The sequence below is a fragment of the Nannospalax galili genome, unplaced genomic scaffold (genome assembly GCF_000622305.1).
Source record: "Nannospalax galili isolate Female #2095 unplaced genomic scaffold, S.galili_v1.0 scaffold341, whole genome shotgun sequence".
Lineage (NCBI taxonomy): Eukaryota > Metazoa > Chordata > Mammalia > Rodentia > Spalacidae > Nannospalax > Nannospalax galili.
Window position 1 is genome coordinate 1,165,875 of NW_008346082.1, and position 12,964 is coordinate 1,178,838.

The window sequence follows — 12,964 nt, forward strand, 5'->3', positions numbered from 1 at the left end:
TGTGTATGTGTGTATGTATGTGTGTACGTGTGTGTATGTGTGTGTGTGTATGTGTATGTGTGTGTATGTGTGTGTGTGTATGTGTGTGTGTATGTGTGTGTGTGTATGTGTGTGTGTGTGCTTGTGCACATGCTCACACTATGGCAAACGTAGAGGTCAGAAAACTTGCAGGAGTCACTTCTTTTCTCTCATCATGTGGTTTCCAAGGATAGAACTCAGGTTGTCAGCCTTGGCAGCAAGGACTTTTATACACTGAGCCATCTCACTGGCCCTTAACCATTCTTTTTGAGACAAGGTCTCCCTATAGCTTGGAACTCACTATGTAGACCAGGCTGGCCTTGAACTCACAGAGATCCACCTGCCTCTGCCTCCCGAGTGCCGGTTTCAAAGGCGTGTGCCACCACGTCATCCTTAAGTACATAGTTCAGAAAAATTGGGCTGGAGAGATGGTTCAGAGGTTAAGAGCATACTCTTGCAGAAGATCCAGGTTCGGTGCCCAGCACCCACATAGTGGCTAACAACCTTCTGTAACTCCATTTCCAGGGTATCTGGTGCCCTCTTCTGCCCTGTGGGCATTTCATGACATGGGTGCACTTATATACATGCAGGCAATACACTCATACACATAAATAAATAAATCTGGACATGGCGGTACACACCTTTAATCCTATCACTCAGGAGGCAGAAGCAGTTGGATCTCTGTGAGTTCAAGGCCAGTCTGGTCTATGTAGTGAGTTTGAGGCCAGCTTGGGCTACAGGGAGAGCCTGTCTCAAAAAGACAAAGACAATAATAATAATAATAATAATAATAATTTTAAAAGAAAAATTAAGAATGTTCACAATATTTAATCACCACTACCATCTATCTGCAGAATTCTTGTCATCCTGTAAAATTATTCATAATTACACTGCTCACATTATTCTTCTTAAAATTATTTATCACATATTTGTGCACAGTTTATCCAGGGCACATTTACTGAGCATCTAGGCAGCTAGTCCATGTGTTAATTCAGTAGTGTCTAGATTAAGTTACTTAAGTTATAGATAAAATTAAGTTAAAGGCAATTATTATATTATTCTATTATACCCTTCCCCTAGCAGTCTATGTTGGTGGATTCTGGAAGACACAGCTACCAAAGAGGCCTGCCCATTAGCCCATGAGATCACGGTCATCACACCCAACACCCCTTTCCATTCCTGAAATCCTTACAACATTTCTGCTTCCCTACAGTGAGGAAAGGGGGCTCTACTCCTGATATCTGGGAAGGGCATGGGGTACAGACAGAAAGCAGGACAGCAGCAGCAAAAGAGAAACATAGTGGCACAAACCAGGGTCTGCTGTGAAGGGATGAGATAAAGGAGTGCTATGGCTTGAATGTCTGAGTTCTCCAAATCCATCAGTTTAACCTAATCCCCAGTGTCTGGCCTTGAAAGGTGGGACCTTTGGGGGATGATTAGATCATGAGGACTTGGCCTTCATGAATGGGATTACTGCTCTTATAAGAGGCCCAAGGGAACTTGTTTGCCTTTTCTACAATGGAAGGATAGAGTGGCACAAGCCCCCCCCCCGCAAGGTGGGCCTCACCCAACACCAAATATGTTGGCATGTTGATCTTGGATAGTTCAGCCTCTGGAATTGTGAGCAATAATCTTTTATTCTTTTTATATTACCTGATTACATTTTGTTACAGCAGCTTGAGTAGACTAAGAAAGCAAATCAAGATGAGTAAACTAATGGACTGAAGAGATGGTTCATCAGTTAAGAGCACTGACTGCTCTTGAAGAGGACCTGGGTTCAATTCCCAGCACCCACATGGCAGCTAACAACCATCTAAAACTCCAGTTCCAGGGGATTTGATGCCCTCTTCTGACCTCTGTGGCACTGCACAACATGGGTGCACTTACATACATGCACTCATACACATAAAATGAAATAAAATTAATAAATAAAATATTAAATAAAAAGAAAGAAATCCTGTAAGAGTAAGTTAGGAATAATAATGATAAAATTCCAGGGGACAGCTCCTCAATTGTGGCCTTATCTCAGGTTCCTTCAGTTTAAGTGACAGAAATGTCAACCAGGAGGGCACCCAAGGCCTGAGGACAGCTGAGGAAACTACACACGGAAATCGGTCCTCCCAGACCCTGAGAGCTTAAACCTCAGGCTTGTACCAAGCCCCCAAACCACTTAGCTCAGCAATGACCAACAATTTTTCTTCTCTATTTATATGTGGAAATGCTCATTTCACTTGCAAAAGAGAAGACAAAAATGTCATTTTTATGATTATGATGTTATAACAGAAATGTAGGAGTGTGAAATTTATAATGTTATAGACAAATTTAGTATGAAATGCAAATACCACAGCAGAACAGGCTGGCTATCCGAATTTCAGCTGAAATTCTGTGACACGGTCCTTTCCCACAGTGGGTTCAGCTGACTAAAGGGCTCTTCTGTTGGAGAGGAAGGAGTTGAGAGAGTGATCGTTTCGGGGCCAGGAGTAGTTTATACTTCACAAAACTTTCTCAGTGTCTCCTAGGAGACTCACAGATTGGAATATTTACAGGATTGAATTCTCCCTGTAGAATGTGTACTTGGTAGTTAATTCAGTAGTTGTTACTTGGGACAGCACAGACTGCTGCTTACAGTGACTTGAAATATTTGATAATCTCCACATCTGATCGCTTCAGTCCTCTGCTTAAAATCCTCAGGAGGATGCCAGTGCCAATGGACTAGACTGCTCATCATTTACTACTTTGGGCTTGTTCCCTCATATTTTTTTCCACAATTATTGATTGGGTAATTAGGTAATGACAGCAGCAGACAAAGGGATCTTGGAATTCTTAGGACCTACATCTTGTGGTGGAGACAGAAATTAAAGTAATTTGATAGTAAATTAAGTTACATTTTTCCATGGCATCCTAGCCATAATCATTCTCTCAATATCAAATTGTGCTCACCTACAGCTATTGCTCCAAGACAGTGCCCAGGAAGGGGGATGGTGACTGTCTCTTAGGAAAGGAACATATAATGAAAAGAAAACCCTCTCCACACAGAACAATGAAGAGGCACCTACCATTAAAAGTAGACGTATGGAGGGGTGGGGAAACTGTTAGTTGGTAAAGCTTGCCACACATGCATGAGACCTGAATGCAGATCTTCAGCCCCCTTATAGAAGCCTGGTGTGGATGCCCACACCTGTAATCCCAGAGCTGGGAAATGGGATGGAGACAGGCAGATACCTGGAGCCCATTGGCCAGGCTTCCTGGTAGAACTGATAAGAACTGAAGCTCCCCAGCTTCAGTGAGAGACCCTATCTCAAAAAGAAGGTGAAGAGTAATTGAGGAAGATACCTGACGTTGACCTCTGGCACACACACACACACACACACACACACACACACACACACACACACGGTGTGGAAGATTGCAAGAGAAATCCTCAGATAGATGGAGACCGGGCAGCCTAAGAGCTGGATGGATGGCTATAGGCCTAGAAGCTCTGCATTTGAAATGCGGGTGTTTGTTAGTTTTTTATCCCTTCTGTAACAAATTACCACAATTTAGTAGCATAAAACAAATTTATTCTCTTACAGCCTTGTGTTCTTAAGATTTTTTTCTTGGTCTCTAGTTGCTGGTGCTGTTTTGGGAGGCTATGGAACCTTTGAGAACTCGGGTCTAGATGGCTAGGTCACTAGGAACAGGACTTGAGGATTATAGCCTGTACCATTTCTGGCCTGAGCTCTCTGCCTCTTTGCATTTTGCCTGATGGGACATAAACAAGCAGTGCCACAAGCCCCCTCTGCCACTGACTGAATGACCCAAGCCACCATGGTAGATGAGTCAAATTAGACCTCTCCTCTCACACTTTTTAAAAATATTTTATTTATTATTTTTATTTTATGTGTATAAGTGTATTATATGCATGTAAGTGAGCACACCCGTGTCATGCAATGCTGTGGAGGTCAGAAGAGGGCTTCAGATTCCCCTGGAACTGGAGTTAAGGACAGTTCGTAGCTGCCAGGTGGGTGCTGGGAATCAAACCTGGGTCCTCTGCAAGAGCAGTCAGTGCTCTTAACTGCTGAGCCATCTCTCCAGTCCTGACCTCTCCTCTTTCAAGTTCATTTAGTCAGATATTTGCTCACAGCAACTTTGTTCCAACTTTTATACAAATTAATGTTTGAATAATTTCAAATATGTTAAACACTGGTCGACACCAAGGTTTTAATGTATCCCCTTTGTGGTGGTATTAATGGGGCTCCAACCTCAATGGGTAAATGTTTTCATAAAAGAGGCTTCAGAGAGTGTTTTGTATTCTGCTGTTTTGTATTCCCCTGTATAAGGATGGCATATGTCTTGTTCAGAGGTTATAACAACAGGCATCTTCTTGAAAGAAGAGCAAACAGCCCCCACTAGTCATCACAGCTGCTGGCCCTTGAACTTGTACTTCTCAGCTTTCAGAACTGTCAGAAGTAAATTTCTATTATTTATAAATCAGTCTGTGGTTGCTACGGTTTGAATGTGACTCCTCCAAAACTCATGTTGAAATTTTATTGCCACTGAAGCATTTTCAGGGTCTATAAGAAGTCATTACGTCCCTAAAAATGATTAATACCTTTCAAATGGGACTAGGTTCATCACCGTGAGAGCTTGCTGTTACAAGGTGCGTCCGCCTTCTGTTCTGTTCTTTCGTCCTCACCCGCTTGGCGCTTTGACTTCTTTGTCAAATCTCTTGGCCCTCTAGCCTCCAAACCCCAAAATAACAATAAACTTCTATTCTTCATAAACCTCTTAACCACAAGTATTTTTATGGCAACAGCAACAAAAGACTGAGTGGTATTTTGTTCTAACTACACAAACACACCAAGAAAGAAAATGCATTTAGGGTGTTTGCTTTTTTCTTTCTTTCTCTTTTCATTAATGGAGATTGACCCTTACATATGCCAGGCAAGACTCTACCATTGATCTGTACATATCTAGCCCTTTTTTCATTTCTTATCTTGCAACAGGGTCTCATTAAGTTAACCAGCTGCCTTTAATCCACTCTGTAGTTCAGGCAGGCCTTGAGCTTATGATCCTTCTGTCTCAGCCCCGATACAGCTGCGATTACAGGCCTGCACCACAGACCTGCTTCATGTTATCTTTCAAAGCTAAAAAGAATTTCTTAAATGAACATAGAAATAAACACTTCTAAGGCATCTAAAACATTTTGCTGAATTTCACAGAACATTATGTGAAAAAATTGACCTTTCCGATATAAAAATGGTTCTTACAGTACTTCAATTTCTACCATTTTAGTTGTCTACAAAATTGGTCTTAATCATTTTACATTCTTCAGTTTTGTTTTGTTTTGTTTTGTTTTTTTGAGACAAGCTATCCTGTAGCCCCAGCTGGCCTGCAACTCTCTATACAGACCAGGCTGGCCTTAATCTCAGAGATCCTCCTGCTTCTGCCTCTGCCTCTGCCTCCCCAGTGCTGGGATTAAAGGCAATATGCCACCATTCAGGACTGTCTTCAAATTTTTTAATTGCCATGAAAATACTGTCTAAAGGGAACATATATTTACTTAATAGTCATGGATTATTGGTCTCATAACATCTGTCTTCTTTTCCAGGAAGGATTCTGCCTCTTTGTCACCAGCTAAAAATCTGGATAACAAAGACACAGTTGTGGGAATCATCAAATAAATTTATTGCAAAGAATATCTGTGTGGACATTATGCTGGATGGAGAAATTAAAAGTCAGAAAATGGCATATTTAAGTTTGAACTATAGTAACCTTGCACCTACCACATACCATTTTATGGTGCTGCAAAGGCTGAACCTTGTTCAAACTTCTAGCATTTCCTCCAGCCCTGTAACTCCCAACAAGACAGAAAGTCCATAGTATTTTTTAAAAAATTTTTCCCAAGGGCTAGAGGGGATGGCTCAGCAATTAAGAGCACTTGCTGTTCTTGCAGAAGACCTGAGTTTGGTTCCCACCATGCACTCACAGCCATCTTTAACTCCAGATTCAGAAGATCCAACACCCTCTTCTGTCCTCCACCAGCACCAGGCACTCATGTGGTACACATACGTACATATAGGCAAAACATAAAATTTCATTTATTTTTTATTTATGTATTTATTTGAGACATGGTCTCACCATGCAGCCCTGGCTGGCCTGGAACTTGCTATGTAAACCAGACTGGCCTTGAAATCATAGAAATCTATCTATCTGCCTCTGCCTCCCAATTTCTGGGATTAAAGGTATGTACCACCACACCTACTTTTTATTTCTAAAGATATGTGCATGTGAGCACAGGTGCCTGTGGAGGTCAGAAAGAGGGCATTGGCTCCCCTGAAGCTGAAGTTACAGGCTGTTTTGAGCTGCCCCACATGGGTGCTGGAAACTGATCTCCAGTCCTCTGCAAGAGCAGTTTGCCGTCTTAACCACTGAGCCATCTCTCCAGCCTCAGCAAACTCTCCTTGATATTACCTCTGAGAAGGTGGGTGCACACCTGCCATGTATGTACTTTCATTTGTGCACAGAAACCCTAATTACAAGGCATCAAGATGTTCCTACCAGCTATAGCAATAAGCCTATTTGTGGCCACTTAGAGAATATCTTACATCAAAATTAGATTGTCATCCATAAGGAAATTACTCACAGAAGCCGCTTTGGCACTGACTTGAACACAGAGGGAATAGTTGTCAAACCAACTTGCTTTTTTTTTTAATGTCTTTGCACAAGGTTTCTTAAAATGTCTTTACAGGGCAACATCTAGCCTCCAGATGGCACTGCTGAGACCCTGTTACGCTGTAGGCACTGACTGGAGCATGACAGGTGACTTTATCTTCCCACTCTTCTATTCTGAGATGGGGATGGTGGCCAAGATCTCATCTCTAGGTTCCACAGTGCTCACATGGTCAGTCAGAGGCTTCTTAGGTTAGGGCCGATTTTGTTATTCGGGTCGCAGGACAGGATGGTCTTCATTTTTATGCCCAGCACAGCTTGTCCCAGCCGCACATGGTGCACAGGTGAGGTCAACCTAGTAGTTAACAGGGTCTCCACTATGAATCATCAGACCGCCCTCAAGTTTCATGGATTCAGCCCTCTATCCTTGGAGCCTCCCAGACACCATGACATCACAGCCCTTGGCCCCACTCTGCAGCACACCATAGCAGCCCCTCTGCACACCAAGCCCTCCTAAGAGTTTGCAATGCAGAAACTCCACCTGGGCAATGGCACAGAACTCTATGGCCACATTTTCTGTGTCACACTCTATGCTGCCCTCAGAGAAGCCAGACCTCTTTGGACTCCTGTGATCAATTGTCTCTCTTTTATTTTTTTAATTTATTTATTTATTTTTGAGATAGGGTCTCTCTATATAACCCTGGCTGACCTGAAACTTGCTATGTAGACCAGGTTGGCCTCTACCTCCCAAATGCTGGGATTAAAAGCTTGTGCAACCAGAGCTGGAGAGATGGCTCAGCATTTAAGAGCACTGACTGCTTTTGCAGAAAGGACCTGGGTTCGATTCCTAGAACCCACACGGCAGCTATGAACCATCCTTACCTCCAGTTCCAGGGGAATCTGAAGCCCTCTTCTGACCTCCACAGCATTGCACAACATGGGTGCACTCACACACATGCAGGCAATACACTCACACACATAAGATAAAAATAATAAAAAAAATTTTTTAAAGTTTGTGCAACCACGCCAGGTTCCTGCTGTCAATTTTCTGATCTGATGACCTCTCTCACCAAGAACATACTGTGTGTCCTGGTGGCTAAGATAATGATTCCTGCCCTGCTCAGTATAACTCAGACTTCAACTCCAGAGTAACCATCTTCATCCAGCTCCCTCAGGAGAAACTCATTCAGTTCAGCTTTGAAGATGCCATCATCAACAAACTTCCTCTTAGAGATCTGCACTGCTATCTTGCCCTGCTACTTCCTGAAGGCAATGTTCAAAATTTTCCCAAAGGCTGTGCTAAAAAAAAAAAATCACTGAGTAGAAGATTGCTAGTCTCAAAAGCTCTGATAGTACCTGAACTAACAGCAATAATATGCATCACTTAAGAAATTAAGAGCTGGGGAGATTGCTCGATCAGTAAAGTGCTCACTGTGCAAGCAGGAAGACCTGAGTTCAGTCCCTAGAATCCATATAAAAAGCCAGGTGTGGTGGCATGCTTGTATTCCCAGTGCTGGGGAGACAGAGACAGTCAAATCCTTGTGGCTTACTCACTGACCAGCCACCCTAGACTTGGCAAGTACCAGGCCAAGGAGATACCTTACCTCAAAAAACAAGGTGGACAGCTCCTGAGGAACAGTGCTCACACACCAAGAAAAGTTAAGCTGGAATTCAGATTGTGCTCTGGAAACCATGATTCATTTTATTTTCTAATCTCTTTTTATTTACCTTTTTAAGATTTATTGATTTTATTTCATGTGTGTGAGTGTTTTGCCTGCATGTACACTATGTATGTGCAATGCCCATGGAGGCCAGAAGAGGACATTGGATCCTCTGGAACTGGAGTTACAGATGGTTGTTAGCTGCCATGTAGGTGCCGAGAACCAAACCTGGGTCCTCTAGAAGAGCAGCCAGTGCTCCTACCTGCTGAGCCATTTCAACTCTCTAGTATTCTCTTTTTTTAATTTTTAATTTAAATTTGTATATGTATATATGTATTTACTTTGTGTGTGTGTGTGTGTGTGTGTGTGTGTACATACCATGGTGCTCCTGTGGAGGTAGGAGGACAACTCACAGGAGTCAGTTCTCTCCTTCCACCATGTGGGCCCCAGGAATCAAACTCAGGTCACCAGACGCAGTGGCAAGTGCCGTTACCCACTGAGCCATCTCACTGGCCCCTCATTTGGTATTCTTTATAAGTGAACTTAGAGGTCAAGTCCAATGTCTTCTCAATGTCATATTCTATTTTCTGGAATCAATAGCTAAAAATACTATTGAATTGATAAAAGATTATCAAATTCTAAGTCACTTAATGTTACCATAACAATTAGTTTTAAGACAAGGGTGACTTTTTGTTTATAGTTATACGGGAGAATCTACCTCTAAAGAATCTGACTGTTATTTGGAGGGCAAAGGACAAGAGTTGATTTGTTCAGACTCTGAAGTCTAGTTTAAGCCAATTCCATCAGTGCAGGAGTGGAAGCAAAAAGGAGGGCTTGGTTATGATTGAGTAAGGACTAGGGTGGGATATTATGATTGGTAGAAGAAAAAAATGGGTGACTTAAGAGCAGAAGTTCAAAATCAACAAATTTTTTAAAATGTATTATATTTGAGGAGGAAACATGGAAATTTACACCATGCTAATTAGCAGAGGTGATAAACATTACTGTTGAAATCTACCCGATGACTTCATAGACATACACAGGCGCCAAGGATCCAAGTGCAACCGATTATGACTAGTAATAATCAAATGCATACAGATTAGAGATGCATGCGCCAACATCTCAGTGTTAGTAGCAAAAACAATGAGTCTTTCTGCAAGGAACAATATATTCTAAAATGAAATGGAGATCTTTTTTAAAGGTTAAAAACTCATCCAATTTTATGTCTTACAGGGCTTATACTGAGTTCAATATTGTATAACTGTATTAACTGTGAACCTAGAAACTTGCACCCACTTGTGAAAGAGATGTACTCTTGCTCTGGAATGTGTTACTGGATATGTTAAATCTGTAGTGAAATGCTTCTTCTAATCGTGTAGTTATTAAAAATTTTTAAATGATTTTAAAAAAGAGTAGGAGTTCAAGGATGTGAAGGGAGATTGCTTTCTATTGTATAAATGTCAAGGAGTTCATCAGATGAAGAGGAAAGTTATTTCCTGTGATAAACCATAAAGTTTTATTTTCCTGAGCAAGAATCCCCTAGGATAATCAAGTTGTAATGTTGTAAATGTTAAACTTATGTTACTGTGTAGATCTACATAGGCCAGGACTAGATGATTTCAGCCATCAATATTAGCAGTACTGAGAAGAGAAAAGGATTTCACAGAGCCATTAGCCTAGTTCACAAAATCTTTGAGGTAAGATGGAGCAAGGTGGCAAGCCCAGAAATAAAACAAACAGGTCTGAACACTGCTTACTGCCTTGCTCACACCTTTCTTATACAGCCCAGGACCACCTGCCTAGGAGTGGTAGAGCCCATAGTGGACTGGACCCTCCCATATCACCCAACAATCACGAAAATGCCCCACAGACATGCCCTCAGGCCAATCTGATGGAGGCAATTCTTCAGTGAGGTTCCTTCTTGTGATGGCTAATCTTGCTTGTCTGCTTGACTGGATCTGGAATTTAACTACAATGTAAGGGGCTTTCTTGATCAGATTATTTGAAGCCAAAAGACCCACCCTGAATGTGGGCAGCACCTTCTGGTGCAGCCCATATGAAAGGACATGGTAGGAGGGAGCTTTTGTTTTTTGCCTGCTTGCCTTTACTCTCCCTAGAGAGTTTGTCCTGTTGCTGTGGCATTCCTTTGCCAATATTAGAACTGTGATGGTTAGTTTTGTCAACTGCTACAAACTACAGTCATCTGGGAAGAGGGAACGTCAACTGAGTAGTACAGGCGCTCCCTGTAGTCCCAACTGACCTGGAACTGGATATACAGACCAGGCTGCTCTTGATCTCAGAGATCTGCTTGCCTCTGCCTCTGTTCTGGAGTTAAAGGTGTGCACCACCATGCCCAGCTTGGAGCACTTTCTTGATTACTAATTGTAGGAGAGTCCGGCCCACAGTGGGTAGTGCCATCCCTGGGCTGGTGGGCCTCGGTTATATAAGAGAGGTAGCTAAGCAAGCCAGAGAAAGCAAGCCAGTAAACAGCGGTCTCCATGGTCTCTGCTTCAGTTCCTGCCTCAGGTTCCTGCCTTGAGCTCCTGCCTTGGCTTCCCTTGATGATGAACTGTGATCAGGAAGTGTAAGCCAAATCAACCCTTTCCTCCTCAAGTCCCTTTTGGTCGTGGTGTTTACCACAGCAACAGAAAAGGACCTAGAATATTCTTCCAGGTGGTTGAATGTTTGTGTCAAGTTGACAGTTAACCCTAACCATGACAACTAACCATTTTTAATGAATATTTGTGTGTGCATGTGGGACGTATGTGTGCATGTGCAGGTATGTATGTGTGTATATGTATGTGGAGACCAGAGGTCAACATAGGATGTCTTTTTCTATTGCTCTCCACCTTATTTTTTGAGACAGCATCTCTCACTGAACCCAGAGCCTATCAACTGGCTAGACTGACTAGCTAGCCAACTCTGGGAAGTTCCCATCTTAAACTCAGGATTTCATATAGGTACTAAGTATCCAAATTCAAGTCCTTATGCTTGCCTGATAGGTACTAACTGACTGATCTATCTTCCCAGGCCCTCTAGCTCTTTTTTTAAAAAAAAAAAAACTTTGCTTTGAGACAAGATCTTCCTTAGTTGCCTAGGCTAGTCTCAAACCCTCATGATCCTCCTGCCTCCATCTCCCAAGTAGGTGGAATTACAGCTGTGCATCACTGTGCCCTACAAAGGTGCAGGTTTAGAGCAGGAAGCCAACCTTCATCCCATCCCACCCAAAAATCCTATGCTCTCATCTGTGGTTGAATGGAAGTTCACTGAATAGAAGGCAGGATGTGGAAATTCAAAGTGAGGCTGTATTTTTAACCACTTGACATTCAGATATCTCTGTGACCTTAAGTCAATCCAAGAAATAATTCTCAATTGTCCATAAGGAATATATGTGGTTTGGGGGCAAAACTGCTAGAAACAATGCCAGGCAGGGTAGTACACACCTTCAGTCCCAGCACTCAGTAGGCAGAGGCAGGTAGCTCTCTGTGAGACTGAGGCTAGCCTGATCTACATAGCAAGTTCCAAGGCAGCTGGGGCTACAGGAAGACCCAGTGTCAAACAAAGTGAAACAAAACAAAGCAAAGCAAAGCAAAAAAAAAACTTCTAAAACAATTAGTTGTGAATGAAGTAAGTAATGGATGAGAGTTACATCCTTGCTGTACACCCACTTCCTGTGCCACTGAGGGACAGGTTTAACTGTGCCTCAAGCCCAATGCTTCAGGACAGTTTTCTCTTCCTGTGCTTGGGAAATGTGGCATTAGGGGTAGAAAACACGGATTTACTCAGGTAATTGCTGTCCTTATCACCTCACTGACTGAAAGAAGAGCAGAGTCCTCCAGCGCATGCTTTCTCTCTTTAGGAAACGATGAGTCTAACCCAACAAATTTCCTCACAGTGCTTTTTTTTTCTAGCATTTTTGGGGGGGTCTTTTTGAGACAGGGTCTCCCTGTAGCCCCAGCTGTCCTGGAACTCACTATGTAGACCAGGCTGGCCTTGAACTCACAGAGATCTGCCTGCCTCTGCCTCCCGAGTGCTGGGACTAAAGGCGTGCGCCACCACACCCGACTTTTCTAGCATTTTTATTGTGGTAATTCACATACCATAATTTCAGCCATTTAAAGTGCACACACAAGTCAGTCGTGTTGGTATATTGTGTCACTGATCATTTTAATTGAGGTAATGGCTTACAAACTCTGCTAATTTTACCATTTAAAATTTTTTTATTTTTGCTTATGTGTTTGTTCTTTGAGATGGCGTTTTACTATGTTGTCCATCTTTTTGCAAACGTAGACGTAAGCAAGTCTCCAGCCTTAGCCTCCTAAGTAGCTGGGGCTACAACCACACACACCATGCCTGGTTCATTTGAACAATTTTTTGTTTCTTTTTTGTTGTTATTCTTGTTTTGTTTTTTTGTTTGTTTTAAATATTTTACTTTTATTATTTTATGTGTATGAGTTGATTGTCTGCATGTATGTAAGTACATCCATATCGTGCAATGTCCATGGAGATCAGAAGAGGCATCAGATCCCTTGGAAGTAGTTATGGATGGTTGTTAGCTGCCATGTAGGTGCTGGGAATTGAACCTGGGTCCTCTGCAAGAGCAGTCAGCGCTCTTAACCACTGAGCCATCT

General features: G+C 42.4%; 1 pseudogene; it reads right to left on the reverse strand.

The window, feature by feature from the left end:
• Positions 1–6,844: 6,844 nt before the first annotated feature.
• The window catches only part of LOC103741609, an 11,313-nt pseudogene continuing 5,193 nt past the window's right edge, over positions 6,845–12,964 (reverse strand).